Consider the following 23,650-nt stretch of genomic DNA (forward strand, 5'->3'; position numbering starts at 1 on the left):
AGGGCTACAGAAGGTGCTGGTATCTGCCTCAAACTCGCCGCTCGCATTGTAGGGAAGATGGCAGGCGGGACCTCAGGGCACACTGCTCAGGGTTTGGACTTGCACTGACGGGTCATGGGCTGTTCTCATCGGCCTGTCCGCTCCGGAGAGGTCGCTGACCGCCGTCACCGTCGGGCTGCTCACCAATGTCCCGGCGCTCCGCGGAACACGGTGCATGGCACCTCCTCTCCGAAGGTTAGCGTGGCCACATGGCTTGCTCCTGCTGACCTCGTAGGGGGCAGTGACCGGTCACTCCCGCTGGGAGCAGTTCCCCGGCCGGGTCGTGGGGAAGCAGGTGTTGCATACGCAGCGCGACGGAGAAGCAGACGCTGTCCCATCAGCCACGGAGGCTTGGGTGGCCGCTCGCCTGCCGCCCGCTCACGCCGGGTGCCCAGGACAGGCCTCACCCGGTCAGACACGCAGATGGTTCACGGCACAGACAGCTCCACAGTCGCCGCTCCTGCTGAGCTCAGGAGACTGTAGTCCGCCTGCTCCTGGCTTTCCAACCGCCACCGTTTCTCCAGCGGACCCTTCCCGCTGAGCGGGAGGCTGTCCCCGCGTCCCGAGCTCCCGAGCACGCGCCAGACTTCCTCTGGCTCCTGCCCGGCCTGCCCCTGGCATCTTCCTCCGGCTCCTGCCCGGCCTGCCCCTGGCATCTTCCTCTGGGTCCTGCCCGGCCTGCCCCTGGCATCTTTCTCTGGGTCCTGCCCGGCCTGCCCCTGGCATCTTCCTCAGGCTCCTGCCCGGCCTGCCCCTGGCATCTTCCTCTGGGTTCTGGGACCCAAGCAGGCGCTCAGGCCAGCATCCTGTCCCAGGCCCCTCCACGTGGTGTACCTCGGCGGCCGACATCAGACTCAGGAGCCTTCCAGGACCCTGGCCGGCTGGGCGTGCAGGGGCCACAGCCGGGGCAGCGTGCCGCGTGGATGCTCGCCCGGGCGCGGGCAGGTGGGCTATCGGTGCCCGGTGAGGGTGCCCGCGGGCCTGTGGAGGCCTTGCCCAGAGCCGCAGCAGCACCCGCATCCTCTGCAGACTCCACACGGCCACGGAGCACCATCATTTCTCAAGTGTACGCCAGCGCTTGGGTGATTACCGAGATACAAATTCATTTAAAGGCATTATTGCATTCCTAGGCGTTTTTATCATCATCTATTTTCTCAATCAACAGATACTAAAAGTGTAATGAGTATCGCAGGGGGACTCGTAGGGAAACATGATGCTGAAAACGGGCCCTCGTTGGAAGGTGAGGAGAGGCACTGCTGTGGCTGAGGTGTGGGCGGGGGTCAGGGGGAGGGGAGTTGGCCTGGCCTGGGGGGGGGGGGGCTTGAGGAGGGGCTGTTTTGGGGAATATGTGTGCAGGGAGCCGTAGGGAGGAGGGAGGCTGCTCGGGGAGAAGAGGCAGGATGCTGCGGCCTGGCCGGGTTCATGGCCCCACACTGCGCTGGGCATCATGAGGGGACAGAGGGCAGCTGCCGTGCCATCAGAGGTGCCTGTGGGGTGGAGCCTTGGGGACCAGCTCCCAATGAGCCCGGGAGGGGCATTCTGGGAGGAGACAGAGAAGAGACAGCGCGCAGCGATGGAAGACCGAGACCTGAAACGCGCCAGGTGCGGCCTGTGGGTTCACAGCGGCGGAGCCGTGGCCGCTGGCCTGCGCGTGGCCTCTGAGGCCCTGCCGTCCACTCGCAGGCCTCTCGGAGCCCGAGGCCGGCGCAGGCACCATGCAGCGCCCGGAGATGCCGGGAGCACCTTCCATCTGTGAGGGAGGAGGGGACGCGGGAGCCGTGGAGAGCCGCTCAGGTGGTGACGCGCTGGGCTGTGCGCTTCCGCGGTGGAGGGGCCGTCCCGGTGGGAAAGCACAGGGTGATTTTCCGGAGGAAAAGTCACGTGTTAATCCATTCTGAAAATGACTCGGGGCTGTGGGCCGCGTCCTCGCCCGGGGCCCCCGGCCGGGTGGCCAGTACCGGACGCTGGGGACCTCCCCCGTCGCCTCCCAGCGAGGCCGAGTCGTGGCTCTACCGCAGAGCCAGTCTTCATGTTCCTCAGCGGCAGCTCCTCACGTCCAGGCTGGTTCTGTCCTTTGAGAGAAGATTCTTTCTCTCCTTTTCTCTTAACATTTAAAATCCCCCCAAGTTCCTCCAGCTTGAGGACCGAATGGGACTTTAATACGGCGATTGCTGGTTTAGAGCCTCCAGCGCTGGCAAGTGTCCCCGCAGCACGCTGTGTTCTGAGCACGCTGTCCGGAGCACGGCCCTGCTGGCTCCGCTCTGGGGGCCCGGGGCGGGGGGCTTCTCCGCCCCCTAACATACCCCACCTCAGACAGCCCCGGGGCCCTGGGCACCCTGGGCCAGGCCATGACCCAGCACACCCCCTGGAAGCCACACCCAGATCCTGGGCACTGCCAAACCCAGACCTCACACTCCCCGACCCGGACACCCGCCCACCTCCCCCTTCCCTCGGGCCTAAGGTCTGACCAGCCGCCACCTCGCGGAGGAGACTGGGAGCCGAGGTGGGAGGCCTGGCCCATGGGGAGCATGGCCACTATGGCCGCAAGAGACACTGCTGTTTAAGGTCAAGACACAACGGGGAGCAAGGGAGCCGTGCGGGTGTGTGATGAGTGTGTGAGTGTGTGAGTGTGTGAGTGTGTGAGTGTGTGAGTGTGTGGTCCTCAGGCCACAGAGCTGAACGGCCACCTGAAGAGGGAGAACCGGGTGAGTGAGCCAGCCTTTCGCCAGCAGAGGGCAGCCGCCGCCACGGCCTGCCAGAGGGAGCCGCCAGAACCTCCGCCACAACCACCGCCCGCACCCCAGACCGCCGGCTCACGGCCGCCCTCAGGCAGCCCGGACCCCCGTTTTAGCTCAGAAGTGGTCAAGATTGATCACCTCAGGTTCCCTGCCTGCCACCCCTGCTTTTTCTTTGCTTAAAAGGTGATTATTTTTGTTTGTTTTCAATCCTCACCCAAAGGTATGTTTGCATTGATTTTAGAGAGAGGAAGGGAGAGGGGAGAGAAGCATTGACGTGAGAGAAAAACATCTATCAATTCCTCCTGAACGTGCCCCGGCCGAGGATTGAACTGCGACCTGGGCATGTGCCCTGACGGGGAGTCAAACCTGCCAGCTTTTGGGGCACAGGACGCTCCCCTGAGCCGCCCGCCGGGGCACTGCCCCCCGCTTTTTCTGAAGGCTGTCTGGCTTCGGCAGCTTCCCGCCCTGGATGAGACACATTCTGAGAAGTGGGGTGCCTGGCTCAATTCATGGGGGAGGGACCCCAAAACCATGGAAGGGCTTGCTGGGGAGGAAAGAAATGGGGTGAGGGTGCTGGAGACACATCTGAGCAGAGTGGACCATGGTTGTCAGCACCTCCACTCAACAGGTCCCCCACCCCCCGGGGCAGGCGGGCCCCACAGGGGGGGGGGGAGGAAGAGTAACCAGCATAAGGTGAGGGCTGCCGCTGTGGCCCCTCCCTACCCTCCCGCGCCCCCCCCCCCCCCCCCCGCCCCTCCAGCCACTGCCCCTGGAGCCCTCTGTGATTGCGGTCCCTGTGCTGCTGGTCACCAAGGGAAGGAGTTATTCACGCGCCGCTGGGAGCTGGAGAGCGCCGGGAAGCTGCTGCTGGGAGGCCCGGGGCCAAAGGCCATCGAGGCGTTTCTAGGTCCCGGAGGCCCTGGAGAGGCACGGAGGCCCTGGAGAGGCACAGGGCGTCTAACCTGTGGTGGAATGACCTGCTGGGCGGGGGGGGGGGGGGGGGGGGGGGGGCGCTGGGACGTCTACAGATTGTTTCAAACTCTCAGCCTGAGCTTGGCTGGTGAAGCAAATACGGCAAAACTCAAACTATGCTTTATTTACCTCCAGGTGTGGGCCATGCAGTGCTCTTTACAGCTCCCTGCAGGCTTCCGTCCCTCACAGCAAAACGCGAACAATAACCTGGCTCTAAGCGCTGGAGCCCCCGGCCCGCCCCTGGGTCCGGTCCCTGGGGAAGGGGCCTGGCATGGATGTTTCCAGGTCCCCAGATCCTGAGGCCCAAGCAGACTCAGGCTCAGGCCAGGTTCCCTGGAGAGCCCAGACGAGCCCACGTGAGGGGGCCCCCAAAGACTCTGCCGCTGCCCGGGGGGGGGCCCCGGTGGTGACACGTCTCTGATGCCCATGGCCGACCTGCCCCCGCTCCATGGGGGCGCCTGCTCAGTCCCCAGGCCATGGCCCACGGCGCTGATGTCACCCCAGCCCTGTGGTCCCCCAGCGGAAGGGTGAGGCTGCGGGGACAGGACATGCTGGGACAGGACATTCCTGGGCCCAGGGGACAGTGCCACTTCTCCTGGGACAGCCGCTCTGCTAAGGGTTAAACCCAGTGCGGAGGGTGAACCATTGGCTCCAACCCTGCCCCTGCCCGACAGCTTCCTCTGTGGCCCCGCTCAGCCAGCACCCCTCAGCCCAGCACCCTCCCCCCTACTCAGCCCAGCACCCTCCCCCCTCTCAGGCCAGCACCCCCCCTACTCAGCCCAGCACCCTCCCCCGCTCAGCCCAGCAGCTCCTCACCCCTGCTCAGCCCAGCACCCTCCCCCGCTCTCAGCCCAGCACCCCCACCCCTCTCAGTCCAGCACCCCCTCCCCCTGCTCAGCCCAGCACCCCCACACCCTGCCTTCCTGCTGGGGCCCCAGGAAGCAGAGGGTTGGAATTAGTCTGGGGGAGGGGACCAAGATGGGAGAAAAGCAAATGACAGAATTTCTGTGTTGCTGAACTGCTGGAACTTGCCCCCCACGTACACAGACAGACACACAGACACACTGCCACCTCCCCGGGCAGATGCTTAATCAGCCTGGATGGAGGCGAGGCCCACCCCTCAGACTGGTGGCACCATCGGGGCAGCAAGCCCGTGCCCATGCCTCCTCCAGGGCCGCACTCACCAGGGCTCCTTCCGGGAGAGCGTGGCGGGAGGGTCCAGCGCCTACTGCGGGCGGCGGGCAAAGGCCTTCCCGGGTCTGGGGTGGAGGAGTCACTGTCCACGGTGGCACCGTGGAGAGGTCTGCGCAGAGGGCCAGGCTGTGGGGCCGGGGCGGGGAGGTCACCTGACCCTGGGCTGGCAGGCCTGGCACGCCCCGCTGCCAGCTGGTACTAGCTGCCCTGGGCAGGAGGGACAGAGGCGGAGGGGGAGGGGAGTGGGCCGCGGGGGAGGGCCGCCCGCTGCCCGGCTGAGGTCAGGTCCTGGCAGCCAAGGGCCGGTTGCCAAGGCCCCCGGTTATGTTTTGATCCCTAGTGATGAGGCAAGGCTAGGGTGGGGGTCACATTCTCCTTCCCCCTCTCCCTGCCCCACCCTCGTCCCCCCCCTCTCTGCCTTTCCCTGGGGGTTGTCCCCGGGCCCAGGGGCCAGGGAGAAGGAGAGTGGTGCAGCAGGCCAGGCAGCCAGGCAGCTTGAAGACAGGCTGGCCCAGGAGCCGGCAGTGCCTGCTGCCAGGGGGCTGCAGTCTTGGGTGGCGGTGGGGGAGGGGTGGTGGGCTGAGGGGGACCCCTCACCTGCTTATCGGGGAGCAGCAGGGCTTTCTGGAGGGAGCAGCACCACGTTGGGTTTTGGGGGAGGGTGAAAGAGTGGTCTGGGTACGGGAGCCTGCAGAGGCCCAGAGGGGGGCCTGGGGCTACAGCGTGCAGGCAGCGAGGGGTGGGGTGACAGAGGGGCCGGTGAGTGCTGGGAGCCCTCTCTGCTGGGAGGAGAGCAGGCGGAGGCGGCATCAGGGGGTGTGACTCCAGGTGCCTGGTCTGAGGGCAGGGCAGTGGGTGGAAGGCAGTGAGGCGTCCGCCTCGGTTAGATGAGGTCTGTGCCCCCGGCAGGGCAGCTGGAGCAGAGGCGAAGGACAGGGGTTTGCCAAGGGACAGCTCAGGCCTGGGTGACCTGGACCACGTGCTGGGGGTCTGAAGGGTGCCCTTCAGGAAACTCTACTACCCTGCCCTGTGGCTGCAGGGCCCTGGCACCGGTGCCCCCGCCCGGCTGTCCCCTCCTGCTCTCTGTGTGGCTCTCGGGCCCCAGAGCTCAGCAGCAGCCTCGGGGCTCGGCCGCCTTTGGCCCCCTGGTCCGGTCCAGCCTCTGACTCTGAGCCACACCCGTGCCCCCCCTTTCTCCGCCTGCTGGCTCTCACAGGGCCCTGGACTGCCGCTCCAGCTCCGAGCCACACTGCCATTCCCCTCCCCCTCTCGGCATCTCCCGTGTCCGTGTCCGTGTCCGTGTCCGTGTCCGTGTCCGAGGAGAGCTCGCTCCACAGGCAGCCTCTGCCCCACGCCCTTCACGGAGCAGAGGGGCCGGTGTGCGCAGGGCGAGTACCAGGTCTCCTGGCCCCTGTCCGCCCGGTGTGCCTGCACCCCCTCCGGCCTGGCACCGCACAAGCTGCGCAACAGATTCTTAGCAGCAGAGTACAAGGTGTGCTGGGGCGGCCACCGCAGGGGCCTGCCCGCCCCCCGCCCAGCTGCCCTTCCTGTGGCGGACATGCCCCGCCCCACGTCCTCCCCCGACCCCGACAGGGCCGCGCCCGCGGGCATGTGAGGGGGTCCTGGTGTCCTGAGGCCCGGTTTAAAGTGAGTGGAGGATCCCATGCATGTCCCCCTCCCCCCCCCAGCCAGGCGGAAGGTCGCATTTCACCAGGCTGCCCGGGAGCCTCCTGCCTGCTCGGTCCCTGGCACTGCCCAGCCTGGCCCTGGAAAAGAAGGCGTGGCCTCCTTCCCCTGCCCCCCCCTCCCCTCCCCACCTGGCCGGGAAAGTCCTGGGAGCCCCAGAACCACCACTGGCTGAGCCGGCGGCCCTCGGGGTGCGGAGGGGAGGGCTCCGCCGGAGCTGGGTGGCAGTGAGGGGCTGAGGGGCTGAGCCTGGGCCAGGGCTGGAGGGTCAGGCCACGTGCCAGCACCTGGTTTCTGTTTTGCTGTGAAGAGCCGGACACCACACTGACTTCTTATCCATTCACTAACAACAGTTCCGGGCCCCTAATATGTGATCCGAGACGTAAATAACACCCAGCCCCGCTGCCACGGGCCAGCGGCCACCTGGCGTTTCCTGTTACACAATCAAAGGCCACTTTATTTCTGTCCCGCCCGTGGCCAGGTGCCCTCCACGGTCACTTTCCGAAGCTCGGAATCACCTGCAACATGTGCTAAGCCTCTTTCCACAGCCGTGTCGTGGGCCCCCTCTGCCCGGGACAGCTCCCGCCCACCTGGGCCTGGCCCGTCCCTCCACCAGAAAATCGCCCTGACCAGCTTGGCTCTTGTGTGGACAGAACATTCCAGACCAGCTCGGAGATGCCACCACTTGGAGGCAGGAAGAGGCGGCCGTGGCTCATGAGCACACGCCAGCCACTGGGGGGAAGGGGTGGGCTAGCCCCCTGGGGCTCCCCTTAGCCTCTCCCGCCCCAGCCTGACTGACCGTCTGGGACCTCCCCCCTCACTGCTGCCTTCTGGGCAGTTTATTCGTCACCGCACCCATCTGCACAGCCACTGCTCTACCCACCACCTCCCTCTCCCACAGCGAGGACAACGCCCTCCCCCCCTCCCCCCACTCCTGCAATCCCTTCTCCCAGAGGGTCCTTTGAAACAACTCGGGCCACCTCACCTCCCTGCTTAATGCGCTCCAGTGCCTCCTGGTCCTCAGAGTACAGCCCAGAGCCCTCCCAGCGCGCCCGCCACCGCCCCGCGGCCCAGCCACACCTTGCACGGGCCCTTCTGCCCGGGACGCCTGGCCTCACCGCTCCAGCTGGCTCACTCCTCTTCGCCCTTCAGATGCCAGCACGCATCACCTCCTCCGAGAAGCCCTCCCTGGTCTCTGACGTCCGTTGTCCCAGACGCAGTGGCACTCCCAGGGCCCATGTCTGCTCCTTGCAGGCTTCCCTTCCTCAAGGACGGCTCCGCCTAGTCTGCTCACTGGGCCCCAGCCCAGCACAGAGGCAGGCTCCTGTACCGTTGGTGGGTGAATCAGTGTGTGAACTCAGCCTGCATCCCGGCTTCCCCTCAACCCTCGCCCTGCTGTGGCTTTGGAGGACTCCAGCAGGGGCCGGCCCCTTCCCTCTTCCCGGGGGCAGGAAGCCTTGGCCTGATTGCGCTGTGAAACCCTTCTTAGCCGCTCCCTCCCCCGGCGGCCCTCACACCCAGCTTTCCACTCTCCAGACGACAGTTCCAGGGCATGTCATCACTCCCTTCCCTGGGTACACAGCGTGGCCGCCCTCCTCCCCCGGCGGGGCCCCAGCGGGGCACACGGCCTTCCCTGGCCTTGCCCTGCGAGGCCTCCAAGAGCGGAGTGAAGGTGCGAGGCAGAGGGAGAGCGCACTCCGTCTGGCGGCACCCACACTTCTCTGTCTCCCTGCTTTCCTGCCTGGTCCTATTTCTTCTGCGGTCCATTTCTGTTTCTGGTTTTTCTTTTCTCTCTCACATTCTCTTGTTACTGTTTCTGTTTTTTTGCTGATGCTCCCTGTTCTCATTCTGCTGTGTCCAGCCATGTGTGAGTGCAGTGTGAGTGCGCATGTGTGTACCAGCGTGGGTGTGTGCACAGTGTCAAGTATGGATGGGTGCACAAGTGTGAGTGCACATGCGTGCACCAGCATGACTGTGTACTTGTACAAGTATTCATTCAAGTGTGGGTGTGAGTGCCTCAACTCGGGGGAGCATTTGGGGCTGGACAGGTGTGTCCTAATTAGTGGGTCTTTGGGAATGGGGGCTCTGGGGAGGGCAGGTAGAGGGTTCTGCCCAGAGCCTTGGGCACTGAGGGACCTCATACAAGCCTTGGGTGCCCACAGCAAGTTCCCAGAGATGGTTGATGCATTGAACTCACTCACCTGCATCCCCAGTTTCCCCTGAGTGGCCCAGAGCCTCCCTGGATGGCAGTGCCCTCAGCCACCTGGGGCTGGGCCACCTCCTCCCTCCCTAGGAAGCCACCTCCCTCCCTAGGAAGCCAGGATGGAGTGTGAGCTGCGGGGGGGTCGCTGTCCAGCCCCTCACAGTCAGAGGAGGCTGGCGGCTGCCCAGCAGAGTCCCCGGTTCCTGACCCCACCTGGGAACTTCTAGCCTGGATCCTGGCCGGGGTCTGACTGGGCTCCTGCTGGCTCCCCTTGGGCCACGCACAGAAGCCACTTCCTACTCCTTGGCCTCCACCTGCCCCAGGGAACCCCAGAATCTGAGGAGACTATGCGGGGCCAATGGTGAGCCCTCTGTAGGTCAGCGGGGCTCCCAGGACTAGGAGGCTGCGATGCCACCCACCGTCCTGGGAGCACGTCGGGAGCCAGCCAGGTGCTGGTGGGATTGGGGGCCGGACAGCGACCAGAAAGAAATGAACTCCTAGCGCGTCCGAGCGGACAGGCCCTGAGGCCGCCTGCTGCCATCTTTCCAGCTGACAGGAGCGGAGAGAGCGGCGCGGCTGCAGAGGGGAGAGGACCTTCTCAGAGCTGCATGCTGCCACTTCCTGGGGCTGTGACCTCAGACAAGCATGCTAGTCTCACTGAGCCTGTCTCCTCATCGGCAAAGCGGGGTCATGTTCTCAGGGTTATTGTGGCATTTCAATGACAGAAAGCTGGTAAAACGCATTTAGCACAGGGTCCGAGAGGCCTCCCAACACTGGCTGCTGTTGTCATTACAAATGTAGCAAGGCCTCGGGGATGGGATGGCCTCAGTCAGGGAGGGCCACAGGGGCTACCCTTTCCAACCCCGAATTCAGACCCAGGCCCCCACGTGGTTACGGGGACAGTGGCCCACAGTGTTTGGGCCTGGGACTGTCCCCCCGATGCAGGACCCTCAGGAACCACAGAGGTGCTGTGGGAGCTGAGGAGGGAGAGGTTAACCCTCCTGCCTGGGGGGAGGGGGCTGGGCTCCAGGCTCCCCAGGGGCGGGGCTCCCAGGGTGGGCCTCAAAGGTGCATCGGAGCCCCAGGCAGAGAGGGAATGGAGGGAACAGTGAGGGGAACAGCATCTCATGGCGCGGAGGCATAGGAGACGTGGCATAGGAGGCGTGGCATAGGAGACGTGGCATAGGGGACGTGGCATAGGAGGCGTGGCGTTCCTGGAAATCTCGGGGCGCTGCAGAGGGTGGGTGGGCAGGTGGGAGGGGACCCTGATCTCTCCTCCCTTTCAGGAAGGCTCACATTTTGACCCTGGAGCTAGGACCACAGCCTCTTACTTGCCAGCTCACACCGACCTTTCCGTGTTTCACAGATGAGGAACCAGAGGCCTGCGGAGGGCCAGCTCCCCAGAGCCCAGCCGGGCAGGGGGAGCCAGCGGGGCCCAGATCTGCCGGAGACTGACTGTCAGAGGTGGGCGGGGGGAGCCAGGGAGGATCTACTCGGGGGACTGGGACACTCGGGTCGCGGGCCTGTGCGGCAGGAAGGTCAGGGCTGGGCCTGGGTGATGGGCAGGGATGACCGCCCGGGGCTGCTGATGCCTCTTAGTTATGCCTGTTTCTCTGCGAGTCCTTCAGGGCCAAGAAGGTAATTGAATAAGTGCGTGTGAGCCAGTGCAGGCGCTCATTTCATTTGGCAGAAAATGAAGTTAGTTGCAGCTGGGGGCCGCCAGCCCATTACCGCGGCCCTGGTTCTGCTGAGCTGGGTCCGCGGGGCTGGAGTGGCCGTCCATCCTCGGCCTGCCCGCCTGTCCCTGACAGCCTTCCGCGTGGGCAGGGCCGGGAGGTCGGTGGTCAGGGAGTTGTTCCCTGAGGGCCCGGGGGCTGCAACAGTGAGGGCACTCGGAGGAGCCGGAGGGCCCCCGGGGGGCGGGGAGCCCTGGTGTGCCGGGCGCGGCCCCACCACGAACCCCAGCTGCAGGCCCAGCCACCTGTGGGCAGTGCTGTGTTGTCCCGGCTCCACAGATGAAGGAGCGGACGCTTGGCTTCTGACTGCCGCGCCGAGAAGCCCGGGGGACACTGAGATCCTGGGCCCCCCGGGGGGAGGGGGCTGCAGCAGCAGGACATAGTTAGGACCTGGCCACGGGGACCCCACAGGGCCCTGCAAGCTTTTCCGTCCCCTCTCGCCCTGTTTCAGCCTCACTGGCCACCACTGCCTGCGCCTCCAGGCAGACAGGGCAGGGCCTGGGCCGCGTTCAGGCTGGCCCCGCCGTCCCGGGCTCCGGCCTTGGCTCCTCGGTGCCCTTCCCAGCCCTCTGCGGCGGCAGAGAAGAGCAGGCCCGGGACTGGGCAGCCCGGTGGCCCAGGGCCAGGCGGGAAGGGCAGCCCCGCTGACCTGACGGGAGGGGCCGCGCCGGGTGGGGCTGGTCTAGACTGAGCCGCAGGTGAGCTCCGCTTCCCTGGCTCCCGCATGTCATCTGCCGCCCTGCCTCAGCCCGGGGCTCACTTTGGTGTCACACAGGATGTGAATGCTCCCTGCCGCACTCACTTTCCTGAGCACCTACTGTGCGCTACACTAAGTGCTCGGTGCCTGTCACCCATCAGAGGCTCACGGGGAGCCCATGGGGTTCTTGTTCAATCAGCTGTGCATGCCACACGCGTTTACTGAGCTCCTGTGTGCCAGGCACAGATCTGGCGGCGGGGCCCCAGCAGGGAACACAATCGACAAGACTCCGCATGTTACCTGGGGGACGGAGTTAGAACAAGTAAACCAATAGAGGGTACGTGGTGAGTGCTAGAGCGAAAGCAGAGTGGGGAAGGCCGGGAGAATGGGGAGTCCCATTTTAAACAAGGAGGTTCGGAAAGGCCTCCCTGAGAGGTGTCTTTTGAGCAGAGACTTGAGGTAAGGTCGTAGCAGTGGAAACAGTGGGGCAGAGGATGCCCTGGAGAGGCAGGGCAGTGCAAAGGCCCTGGGGCAGGAAGGAGGAGGCCAAGCAGAGGGAGGAGGGGAGAGTGGTAGGAAATGTGGTCAGTGGTCAGAGAGTGTGTGTGTGTGTGAGAGAGAGAGAGAGAGAGAGAGAGAGAGAGAGAGAGAGAGAGGGACTTTGGCTTCTACTTTGGGTGGATAGAAGCCAATTCTAATCCCAGGAGGAATGTGGTGACTTCAATTTTAACATGATTGCTTTTGTTACTGAGTGGGGAACTGACTGTTGGGGACGGGACTGGTTACATAATTTGCAGAGCCCAGTGCAAAATGAAATGGTGGACCCTGTTCTAAAATGATGAAGATGCCCTAGCTGGTTTGGCTCAGTGGATAGAGCATCAGCCTGGGGACTGAAGGGTCCTGGGTTCGATTCTGGTCAAGGGCACATGCCTGGGTTGTGGGCTCGATCCCCAGTAGGGGGCGTGCAGAAGGGAGCCAATCAATGATTCCCTCTCAGCATTGATGTTTCTCTCTCTCCCTCTCTGAAATCAATAAGTACATATTAAAATAAATAAATAAAATGACGAAGAACTTCAGGATGGCGACAGCAGAGCATTAAACCAGGTGCAGGCCCTTCTGCGTGGGGGACCCTGTGCCACCGGCCGCTCAGGTTGCACAGCCGCAGTCGGCCTGGGGTCAAAGGTGGAAGCGGGGCAGCGAGAGCTTTGCAGTTGTGAGGTTGGAGGTGACAGGGGTGCAGAAGGTGGAGGGGGCAGATGTGGCCGTTATTCCCGTGTTACAGGGGGAGAAGGAGTCGCAGGGACTGTAAGTAACTAGTCCAAGACTCTACAGCCAGTAAATGGCCAAGCAGGCTGAGAACCCCATCAAAGGCGGGTCCCACTCTGCTGGGCACTGTCTGGGTCTCCGCCCCGCAGCCCATGGAGGGTGCCGCTTGCTGGCTGCACTGCCCAGCGCAGGGCCACTGGTGTCGGAGCTGTGGGATCTGAGCCCTCTGCAGACCTCCGCCCTAGCGTCTCTGCACCCTGGGCTCCCTAAGGCACAGCCCTCCTCACACACCTCTCCCCTCGCCCCTGCCACCCCGGTTGTGGTGGTGACCCCCCACCCCCCGAGGTGGGCAGGTCTGGACTCTCCGTCTCGCACTGACACTCACAGGAAGCTGCTGCTCCCTCACCCCCAGCACCACTCATATTCTCTGCGGCCCCTCACCTGTCTGCCCTCCCGCTCAGCATTCTGCCCCTTTCTGAGTTCTGATGCAGGAGCCTGTCGGTATACTTGCTCTCCCTTCCCTCCAACCTGCAGCCTCCACGCACCCAGCCGGTGAGCTATCGGAAGGGAGAGGATCCTGTCTCCTGGTCTTTCCTTCATCCATCAGCCACACGGCACCTGCCACCTCCCAGGCCCTGGGCTGGATCTTACCTATAGATTAGAGGCCCAGTGCACGAAATTGTGCATGGAGGGGGGGTGTCCCTCAGCTCGGCCTGCACCCTCTTGCAATCCGGGACCCTTTGGGTAGGGTCCCTAGGCCTGGCTGGCGATCAGGGCCTATCGGGGCTTTCCTTCTCCCCAGCTGCCAGCAGCTGGCCCTGCCCCCGCTGCTGTCACTCCTTGCCATCTGTGGGGCACTTCCCCCCACCCCCACCATGGGTCACCTCTCTCTGCAGGTGACAGGCGTGGGGTACGATTGCTTGGTGGGCCTGGGACTCCCTCTGCAGGGCAATTGCTGGCCAGCCCCGCCCACTCACCACAGTGGTGCCGGTGACCTGGGCCTCCCTCTGTGGGGCGATCGATCGCGGGGCCCACAGATCAATTGCCCAGCAGAGGGAGGCCCACCCTCCTGGCCAGGGCTCTGCAATCGATTGATGTGCAGAGGGTGGCCTGGGCCTCCCTCTTTGGGGCGATCATGGAGCCCCCTTGCCAACCCTGCCCAATTGATTGCCCCCAAAGAGGCGGGGCAATTGCCCTGCAGAGGGAGTCCCAGGTCCGCCAAGCAATCGTACCCCACGCCTGTTGCTGGCAGAGGGAGGCGACCGTGGTGGGGGAGGGGGGAAGTGCCCCACAGATGGCAAGCAGTGGCAGCAGCAGGGGCAGGGCCAGCTGCTGGCAGCTGGGGAGAAGGAAAGCCCCGATAGGCCCTGATTGCTGGCCAGGCCTAGGGACCCTACCCAAGGGGTCCAGGATTGCAAGAGGGTGCAGGCTGGGCTGAGGGACACCCCCCCCCTCCATGCACGATTTCATGCACCAGGCCTCTAGTCTATAGATAAGATCCTGCTGGCTGGTGGCTTGGACCTCCCTCTTTGGGGCTATCAATCACAGAGCCCCCCCCCCCATCAATTGCCCCACAGAAGGTTGCCTGGGCCTCCCTCTGCAGGGTAATCGTGGGGCGATGGCGGTGCCCGTGACCAATCGCATTGCACCCATCTTGGCTGGCCTGGCACCAGTGCGTGTCATAGCATGGTCATTATGCTATTCCGTCATTTGGTCGATTTGCGTATTATGCTTTTATTATCTATAATAAATGCTAATTAGACCAGATGTCCTTCTGGATGTCCTTCCAGATGAAAGCTGGGGCTATGAGGGAAGCCCGGGTCCTGACTGATTGCTGGCAGCTGGAGGAAAGCCCGGGTTCCAGGTGCCGGAGGGAAGCTGGTGTCAGCAGCCGGGAGAAGGAAAGCCTACTCTTGCACGAATTTTGTGCACCGGACCTCTAGTTTATAGATATAAAAGCCTAATATGCAAATTGTCCCCACAGGAGTTTGACTGGGAGACAGATTGCCCACTATGACGTGCGCTGACCACCAGGGGGCAGTGCAGAACAAAGGAAGGCCCCAGCTGGCAGCCAGAAGGCCCTGATTGGCCCTGATGGCCGGCCAGGCCTAGGGAGCCTACCCGTGCATGAATTTCATGCACTGGGCCTCTAATGTGATTTATAAAAATGAGTCAGAGGTACGCTTCCATTTAATCCACACAGTGGAGTGGACCTTTGCCCCGGGTCAAAGCTGTGTGCCCACAGGACAGAGAACAGGCGAGGAGGGGACTGCAGGAGACACAGCTTTGGGAGATGGAGAGACGCACAGTGGTGACCAAGGACGCCCCGCTCCCCGCTTTGGGGAGGGCCTGCAGCCAGGGGTTCCAGGAGAGCGGGGAGGTCAGACAACAGCCATGCACCCCTGACGGAGGAGCGGGAGGCCCACAGTGCCCCTGCGGCTCCGGGCTGGCCCTGTGCCGTGTCCGCACCGGGCAGGAGAGGGCCCCAGCCTGCAGGGACAAGGCTGGCTCACAAGCCCAGGCTCTGCAGACAAGGAGGGAGGCCAATGGCCAGTCCGGGGGGGCCAGCGTCACGTCCACACGTGTTCCGGGACAGGCTCTCGTCCCAGCCACGCTGAGCTGCTGAGGAAGGTGAGAGACACAGGCCAGCAGGCAGCCACTCCAGCACGCGGAGGGAGGGAGCGTGGCTTTTGGCGGCCGTCAGCTGTCTACCACAAAGGTGTCGAAAGATCTAACCGGTCCTTTCCAAGACCCAGCAAGTTGGCAGGAGTGGAGCAGAAGCGGACCTTCCCCAAGTTCTCCTACCGCGGCCTGGCTCTCCGCCCGCGGCCTCAGCCCCTGGGAGCAGCTGCTGCAGCTGTACAGCACCCGCCGGCGCCCCGCAGGCGAGGAAGCAGCTCTCCCGAAGCGCCTGTGCCGGGCTGGGGAGGCCCTGCCCACGGGGAAGCCAGGCGTGGTGAGGACGCACCTGCGGGACGCGCTCGTCCTGCCGGAGATGGCGGGCAGCGTGTTGGGCGTGTAACGGCAAGACCTTCAACCAGGAAGTCGAGCCTGAGCTGATTGGCCACGACGGGGTGAGTTCTCCATCACCTATGAGCCGGCCTGGCATCGGAGCTGCCCGCTCCTCCCGCTTCATCCCTCTCAAGTAGCTACTAAAGCACAGACTTACCTAAAAAAGACGTAATCCCCAGGCAGCCTTAGCCAGAAGCTCTTCAAGGGTGCCCTCCACCGAAATGAGGACATGACCCAAGGAGTTGAGTGACGAGGCACATGGCCACGGGCCTCCATCTGGGAGGAGCCAGGGCCGAAGGCCCGTCAGGCTCGGCGAGCCCTCAGCCTGGTCAGGTCACCAGAGGGGTGGGACCGGCTCCAGGGGAGGCGGAAAGTCCGCTCAGAGCACGGGCGGGTGATGACGGCACATAAATCTCAGGAAACCGACAAGCACCAAAGAAAGTTTTGTAGGAAATAAATCTGATGCTGAGACGCTGTATGACTCATCGGGAATAATATTTACGTGTTGGAGCAGTAATATGAACAGGGGGATGATTTAATGAAATGTGTAAGTACCGAGGCAGGTGGGGAGGGAAGGGGCGATGGGTAGTTGAACCTTAATGGGAAGTTAAATTCTGATCTTGTATAGTAAGTCAGCCGGTAAAACCCAGAACGGAAAATCACGAATCTGTAGTGTATGCACGCTATGCACAAATCGGACTGAGCAGAGAGGGGCCCGGGAGGGAGAGCAGGCCTGGGGTGGGGCGGCGCCCGCTGCTCTGTCTTCATAAATCATCTCCACCTGTTACTTCTATAAAAAAGGAAACTGACCTGAAAAGGAGGGGGCGATATTTCACTACAGTTTAAAAGAAACAGGAAGGAAAGGAAAAGAAGAGGCCCCAAGTCTGCGGACAGAGGCACCAAGGAGGCGGCCTTGCCCAGCTACCGCCCCGGGAAGAGCCGCGCAGGGGGGTGGGCTGAGGACGCTGGGGGCAGACGTGAGCGTGAGAAGCATATCCTCCATGAGGGGTCAGCCTCTCCACCTCTCAGGTGCTCCAGGGCTCCCGCAGCTTCCTGCACACTCTCCATACGTGTTCACTGGCGGCGCACGGACCCTAAGTCAGAAAGCACTTCCTGGTGGGGTGCCGCTCCGGGCAACGCCTGGCGCCTGCCGGGAGGGGCAGTGCGGCAGCTCCCTGCTCCCTCGGGTCACCTGGGCCCAGTCTCCTTCTCCTGGGTTCCATGTCATGTGCAGCACCCGGAGGGTGAGAGTGGTGGGTGCATGTTTGTGTGTGTACTTTCTCACACACGCATGTGTGCACAGGTTTACACACATGTGGGGCGTGTGCATGTGCAAATGTTGTCTTTGGGTGGAGGGTTCGGTCTTGCTTTCTGCACACAGGAATGTTCCCCCCCCACATTGTCTTTAAAGCCTGGACACCCCCTTCCCCCTCCCCCGCTCCCCACCAACTCGGCCTCCTCACCGGATGCTCTGCCTCCTCCTTTCCTGGGACAAATCTGCTGCTGGCGAGGCTGATGGGCCCGCACGTAGGAAAGGACAAGGGTGAAGCTAAGGGAGGGATCTAATGGTGGCGGGTCAGCCTCCTCCTAGGAGAGGGCTCACTGGTTTGCTCTGGTTTGGTTTTGTCAGGGAACCTTCCCGGTGCCCCCGGAGCCCAAGCTCCCCGCTGGACGCTGCTGGCCCGATCGCCCCTCCCCCGCCTCCCCCGACCCATCGCTCTCCCAGCAGGTGCCAGAGGGCCCCAGACCAGGAGGCTCCCCTCCCCTCCTGCTTCCGCCTGCCCCTCCCTCCTGCTGCCCTGCCCAGCCACACTCTCCCAAGAGGGAGGTGCTGGGGTGAGCTGCACCCCTCCTGCAGGGCTGGCCTGGCAGAGCCACCGGGGCCACATTTGAGTCTGGTTTGACAGGAGTGACACACGTCAGCTCTTCCCCAGGGCAGTCTGGGGCTGTGGCTGCTCTCTCTGAGTGGAGGGGTGAACCCCTCACCCACCTCGGCCCCAGGTGGGTGCCCCAACAGCCAACCGAGGTGGGTGGGGCTTTGTGTCCCAGGCAGGCGGCAGGGGATGTATCAAGCTCTCCCCTGTGTGCCCGGCCCCGCCCCAGCGCACCCCTTCTCCCAGAGCAGCCTGCCGCAGCCCGCGCTCTTCAGTCCTGGAGCAGAAGAGGGAGGAGCACCCCTTTGGGGCTCTCCATTGGCTGTGCAGCTGGGATGCGAGTCGGGGACACCGCAGAGTCCCGGGACCGCCCTGATCCAGTCTCCTTGTCCTCAGCCAGCTCTGGCCGCCGGAGGCCTGTACCTTCGTCTCCTGGGACCGGCACCGCTCACTGGCCTCCCCTGTCTGCCCAGAGCCCCTCAGGCCAACCGCGTGCTCAGTGTTGGGGTTCCTCCGTTAAAGCCTCGGCGCCCCCCTTCCCTGTCACCCAGCCCAGCTCCCGGGGGTCAGGACTCGGGCCTGCCCTGCACGGCATGCCTCAGTCTGGGCGGAACCTGTGGCCGGGCTCCTCTCTGCCCCAAAGCAAGGCCGGCCCAGGGCCTCTCTGGCTGCCTCCCTTCTCCCTGCTGAGCTGCTGCCCCCTGCTGGCCACCCTCACACTCCCTGCAGCCTCCCCTCCCTGCACAGGCAGCTCTCCACAGGGCCTGGGTGCTGGCCTGCTTCTGAGGACAGGGAGCTCACCACCTCACGGAGCAGCCTGCTCCGGGCGGAGAAGCTTCTGCCTCGTAGGAAAGTTCTCTGAAATTAGCTGAAGTCTGGATGCTGGTTACATCCCGTTTATTCACAGTCCTACCCGCTGGAGTCACACATTTTCTTCTTCTTCATCACCATCACCACCGTCTGTCTGTGTACCAGGTGCATTATGTTGTTCAGTCCTTTCAGCACCTGTGAGGCTGGTACTGTGTCACCCCGTCGTATAGACGGGGAACCCGTGGCTCAGAGGAAGTGTCACCTAGTGTGCCTCACAGGCAGGAAGTCGCAGGCCCCTCATCCCCCACCACCGCCCTCTCTCCATCTTGCTTTTACCTCCCTGCCAGGCCCTGCTGCCCACATGAACACACACCTTCCCTGAGCCTGCAGGAAACTAACTCCTCCTCCAGGAAGCCCTCCTGGCACAGCCCAGGGTAGGGAGGGAGCATTCCTCCCAACAGGGAGAGGGAAGGAGGGGAGGGGAAGCCGGGGCCCTGTCCGCGATGTGGGTGAATCTGTGGTGACTTAGTGGGGAGGGTGCCTGCTGCTCCTGTCCCCTCTGGGCCAGGCGGACGCCCCACTTGCCTGGCAGGGCCCCGGGAGTGCTGGCCGCCGGCAGGGTGGGGGGCCTTTGGCAGGGGTGACATCCTCTTGCAGGCCTGTGGCCGGGCGGCCCGTGAATACCAGCTGCCACGGGGCCTCAGCAGTGCTGAGGGGTGAGCCGGGCGAGCAGACGTGATTGCCTCTCGAAGGACAAGGGCAGACAGGCATGAGGGGCCTCCTGCATCCAGCCTCGCCGGGGGCACCAGGCCACACGCGGGGTGAGGAGCCTGTGGGTGTGTGAGGGGGACGGACTCTCCCCGGCCCTTGGATGACCCCGGCCACCCTCCACCCTCGGGCATGCCAGGCACCCTCAGCCCTGGCTGCCACCTCAAGCTCCTTCCATTCCTCCGTCCCACGGCGGCGGCCCCAGGGAGCGGCTCCGGTCAGGGCTCCCGGCTGGAGTGCTGCCACCGTCAGCCGCAGGCTTGCCGGGTGCGCGCCATTTCGGTGCAGGGCAAAACTTCCAACCCGGCTCCTTCATGCATCCACGCCGGACCCCTGCTGGTGCCCGGGCAGGCCCCGCTTGCATGCCTCCGGTGATGGAGGCTCATTCGCTCCGCGGCAGCCCGAGACTCAAAACAGCGAGGGCCTTCCTGCCCGCAGCGCCGAGGTTTGCCCCCGAGGCCGCCTTCCCGAGGCCCGCCCTGCCCCCGGGGCCTCGGAACCAGCATAACCCTTTCTTCCCGTGTTTGGAGGAAGCTGACCAGCTTCCTGTTGAATCTTCTCTCGAGCCAAAGCCGAGAGGGGCCGTGAGAGACCCCTCCGAGGACGGGGCTGCCTGTCAGAGTGAGCGGGGCCTCCCTCCCACCCCCGGCTGAGCTGCTGGGACTCCGAGCCCGGCCTGTCCGTGTGGGGTGCAGAGTGGAGAGAGTTCTTGGCTGAGCTGACCTGTGTGTCCCCCGCCTCTCTGGGGGGCCTCGGAGGCCCAGGCCTGAGTCTTGCTGGGACATGTTCAAAGCGAGAGGCTGCCCGGGGGATCCTGGCCTTTCCCGGGTGGACTTGCGGGGGGCTGGGCTCGAGTGCCTGAAAGTTCCCGCCTCAGCGCGCTGACTCCCAGGACCCGCCCCAGCCTGGGCTCCTCCGTGCAGCCAGACCGCCTCCCACTGCTGCTCCAGCACAGCCATCGCCCCTCAGGGGCCTGCCCACCCCAGGTCTGGCCCCGAGGGCCCTGCGGGCGGCTCCCTCCCTCCATAAGCCGAGGGTCCTCCAGGCGCGGAGGCAGGGCACACTAAATAAACAAAGGAGACAAACGCCTTTGTCCCTGTGAAGTGTCATCTCATTGGATCCACCCCACCGCTCCAGCCTGTCAGATCCCAGCTCTGTCATCTGGCGTGTTTGCCGTGTCCCCCAGCTGCGTGGCACCCGCAAATGTGATCAAGTACGTGGAGCGTGTTTGTCTCCCAGGAAGCCCCCTCCCCGCACTGGGAGGCCGGAGCACAGGCGTGCATGGGCGTGTGCGCGCAGGCCACACATACACACACACACTCACACACACACTCACACACATACTCACACTCACTCACACACACACACACAACACACACACACATACACACTCACACACACACTCACACACTCACATTCACACTCACACACATTCACACTCACACACATTCATACTCACACACGCTCACTCACACCCACACACACACTCACACACACACACTCACACCCACCCACACACACACATCCCCACACACCCACACACACACACTCATACACACACTCACACACACACACACTCACACACTCACACACACATCCCCACACACCCACACACACACACTCATACACACACTCACACACACACACACACACACACACACTCACACACACACTCACACACACACACACACGCACACACACACACTCACTCACTCTTCCCTCTCTGGCAGCTCGGCAGCCCTGTCCAGCCACTGGCAGGACCCATGTGATCCTGGGACTCTGTGCCCCAAGAGGGCCTGGGCTCAGCAGCCACTCGTGCACGTGACCCCGTGGGGGATGGGACACTGCAGACACGCATGCCTCTCCTCCACTGGCTGCTGTTACAGCCTCTGACCTGGCCGTGCCCCGCCGGCTCCTCTCCCACGCCTGCGTCCAGGCAGGCCAGCTGGCTCCCTCCCTCCCAGGCCAGGACTAATGCAGCTCAACACAGCTTCCAGGTAAAACTAAGCTCCTCGGCACCAGATGATGATACCGACGGGGAACTGACAGTGGGGAGGGCGCCTAGTGAGAATAGAGCCGCAGCTGTCTAATAATTACTCACCTCACCAACCACAGACAGAGGTTTCTCACAGACCTGGGACATGGAGGATGAAATGAGGCTGTGAAAACACAAGATGCCTGATGGGTACATGACTCAGAAAATAAACACATTTCGAGAACCGACCAAGGACAGGACACGCTCTGATTTGGTGGCTGTGCCGACCTGGCCCTCTGGGAGTTTTCTCAGGAGCCTGACCGTCCTCCGGCCCCAGGCACGGCCGAGCTGTGTGTAACATCGCAGATCAGCCACCCTGTTACCGGGCGTTGGCTCCTGGAGGCCGGACTGCAGGCTCGCCCTCCCCATCCCTGTCACGCCTCAGCTCGCAGCTGCACGGAGCTGTCCTCTCCCTCGTGTGTGTGTGTGTGTGTGTGTGTGTGTGTGTGTGAGATCAGCCCACTGGCGAGGGGGTCAGAGCAGGATTCCCAGGTGGCGCCATGCCGCCGGCAGTATTGGGATAAACACTCCTATGGGATTCCACCCTGTCTCTGCTTAATTTGGCTCAAGTAGTGACAGGGGCCTCGGACCCCTGTGTCCGGTTTCACCTCCACTCTAAACACCCCAGAGGCCTCCTGGGTGGCTGTGGGGGTGGGCCCAGCACAACCACGTGGGGCGAGGCTCCTTGCTGCTGCTCTATCCTTCTCGTCAGGGGACCCCAGATCCCGTCTGTGCAGTGACTGCATGGCGGGGAGACCCAGATGCTACCACGGAGCCCACTGGATGGTGCCAAGATCCCAGGCCTGGGCAGCCCCCTCCCACCCCATCCCCCCTGAGCCGCCCAGTCCCCCCCCCAGCCTCCGGGACTGATGCTGGAGCTCGGAGGACTCGGGCGTGCTCCTGCACTCCCCGTGCCTCGTCTTCCCATGGGGAAGGCGGCAACGCTGTTTACCCGAGTCTCTCGGCGCTGCCAGGAGCAAACGCCCCAGAGTCCTGGTGGCTTGTGTCAACACTAGAGGCCCGATGCATGAAAGTCATGCAAGAGTAGGCCTTCCTTCCCTGGCTGCTGGCACTGGCTTCCCTCCAGCACCCGGGACCCGTGTTGCCCTCACAGAAGGTCGTCCGGAAGGACGTCTGGTCTGATGAGCATATTACACTTTATTATTATAGACTAGAGGCCCAGTGCACAAAATTCATGCACAGGTAGGGTCCCTAGCAGCTGCTGGCTGCCAGCCGGGGCCTCCCTTCGTTCCACCTCTGGTGCACTGGTCGTTCCGCCGTTTGGTTGTTCCACGGTCTGGTCGTTTTGCATGTTAGCCTTTTATTATCTAGGATAGGTGGGTTTCTTGCTCACACTGCTGCACGGTGGGCCAGCTGGGGTGCAGGGCCCAGCCATGGCCGCTCTGGAACCCGGCTGGGGCATCACGCCACGGCAGGGGAAGAGGCAAGGCGTCCCGGCTCCTCCCGTTTCTGCCTCAAGAGCCACTTGTCACTTCCATTCCCATCCCACGGGCTAAAGCCAGGCCCGTGGCCACGCCTGGTTTCAGAGTGGGGGAGTCTAACCTTTCCTTGTGCCAGGAATTTTGGCAAATGGCCTTGGTGACGGCTGTGCACGAGCTGCCCCTGTCCCTCAGACCACGGTTCCCACCACACCACTCCTCTGAGTGTAGCGTGGCATGTTCTGCCACGTCCCGCACTGGGCTGGCGCCCCGGGCTTGGCCGTGTTGCTCACCTGTTTTGCCTGAGAGCTAGGCTTTCCTCTCTTCTCCACCTCGGAGCCCCACCCCTGCTCGGCGGTGCAGGGAGGCCCGGGTTCAGTTCTGACCCCTGCTCTGTCCACTGACGGGCCTGCAGTGGCCCCTTCCCCTCTCTCCCTCCCCCCGGGGCCTCCTCACTGGGTGGCAGCCGGGTCCTGGAGCCTCTGAGAACAGGTGCCGGCATCCAGGCCCCGCATGTCCCTCCCCTGGAGGCGGCTGCTCTGGCCCGAGCCCCTGCCTCTCAGTTCATTGATTTATGTGAGCCAGTGGGGTCACCTGGCGCTGAAGTCTGTCTGAGCTGTTTCTGTCACTTTCAACTGAGAAATGCTGAGTAATACACACTCCGGGGACCTCATCCGTCCCTGTGTCAGTCATCCATTACAAGGAAGAGACCGCCCGAAACTCCGTGGCTTTGTGTGATAAAATCCCATAGAACCACACACACACACACACACACACACACACACACGCACACACACGCACACACACACGCACCAGGACGTGCACTAAAACTGGTAAAGCCTCCGTAACGTCTGTGCCCGAGTTAATAATGTTGTGCGGGTGCGGGTTTTGATACTGTGCCGTGGTTACGTGGGGGGTCGTCCCTGGGGGGAGCTGGGTGAAGGGTACAGGAGAAATTCCCCGTTTTGCATCTTCTGTGAGTTGTAAACTATTTCAAATTAAAAATTTAATAACAATAGGGACTTAGTGGCTTAACACGACCACCATGTGTTGTGTGACAGGATTCTGCCATTTGGGCGGCCTGGGCGGGGACAGTGGTGTGCCAGCTGGGATGCGGGCACAGCCGGGGGCTGGCGGGCACCCTCTCCCCACAGGCAGCTGGGCAGCTGTTTCCTCTTTAC

General features: G+C 63.4%; 1 protein-coding gene and 1 pseudogene across 1 annotated transcript in view; one reads left to right on the top strand and one right to left on the bottom strand.

The window, feature by feature from the left end:
* Positions 1-5,019, bottom strand: part of IP6K3 (inositol hexakisphosphate kinase 3) — a 23,915-nt gene extending 18,896 nt beyond the window's left edge. Inside the window, exon 1 of the mRNA XM_008160052.3 lies at positions 4,934-5,019. The gene's annotated coding sequence lies outside the window, so the exon portion shown is untranslated. The remainder of the gene's footprint in view (positions 1-4,933) is intronic.
* LOC114229160 (40S ribosomal protein S15-like) lies at positions 1,613-15,680 on the top strand (annotated as a pseudogene).
* Positions 15,681-23,650: the final 7,970 nt, after the last annotated feature.

This window comes from Eptesicus fuscus, chromosome 10 (assembly GCF_027574615.1).
Source record: "Eptesicus fuscus isolate TK198812 chromosome 10, DD_ASM_mEF_20220401, whole genome shotgun sequence".
Classification (NCBI taxonomy): Eukaryota; Metazoa; Chordata; class Mammalia; order Chiroptera; family Vespertilionidae; genus Eptesicus; species Eptesicus fuscus.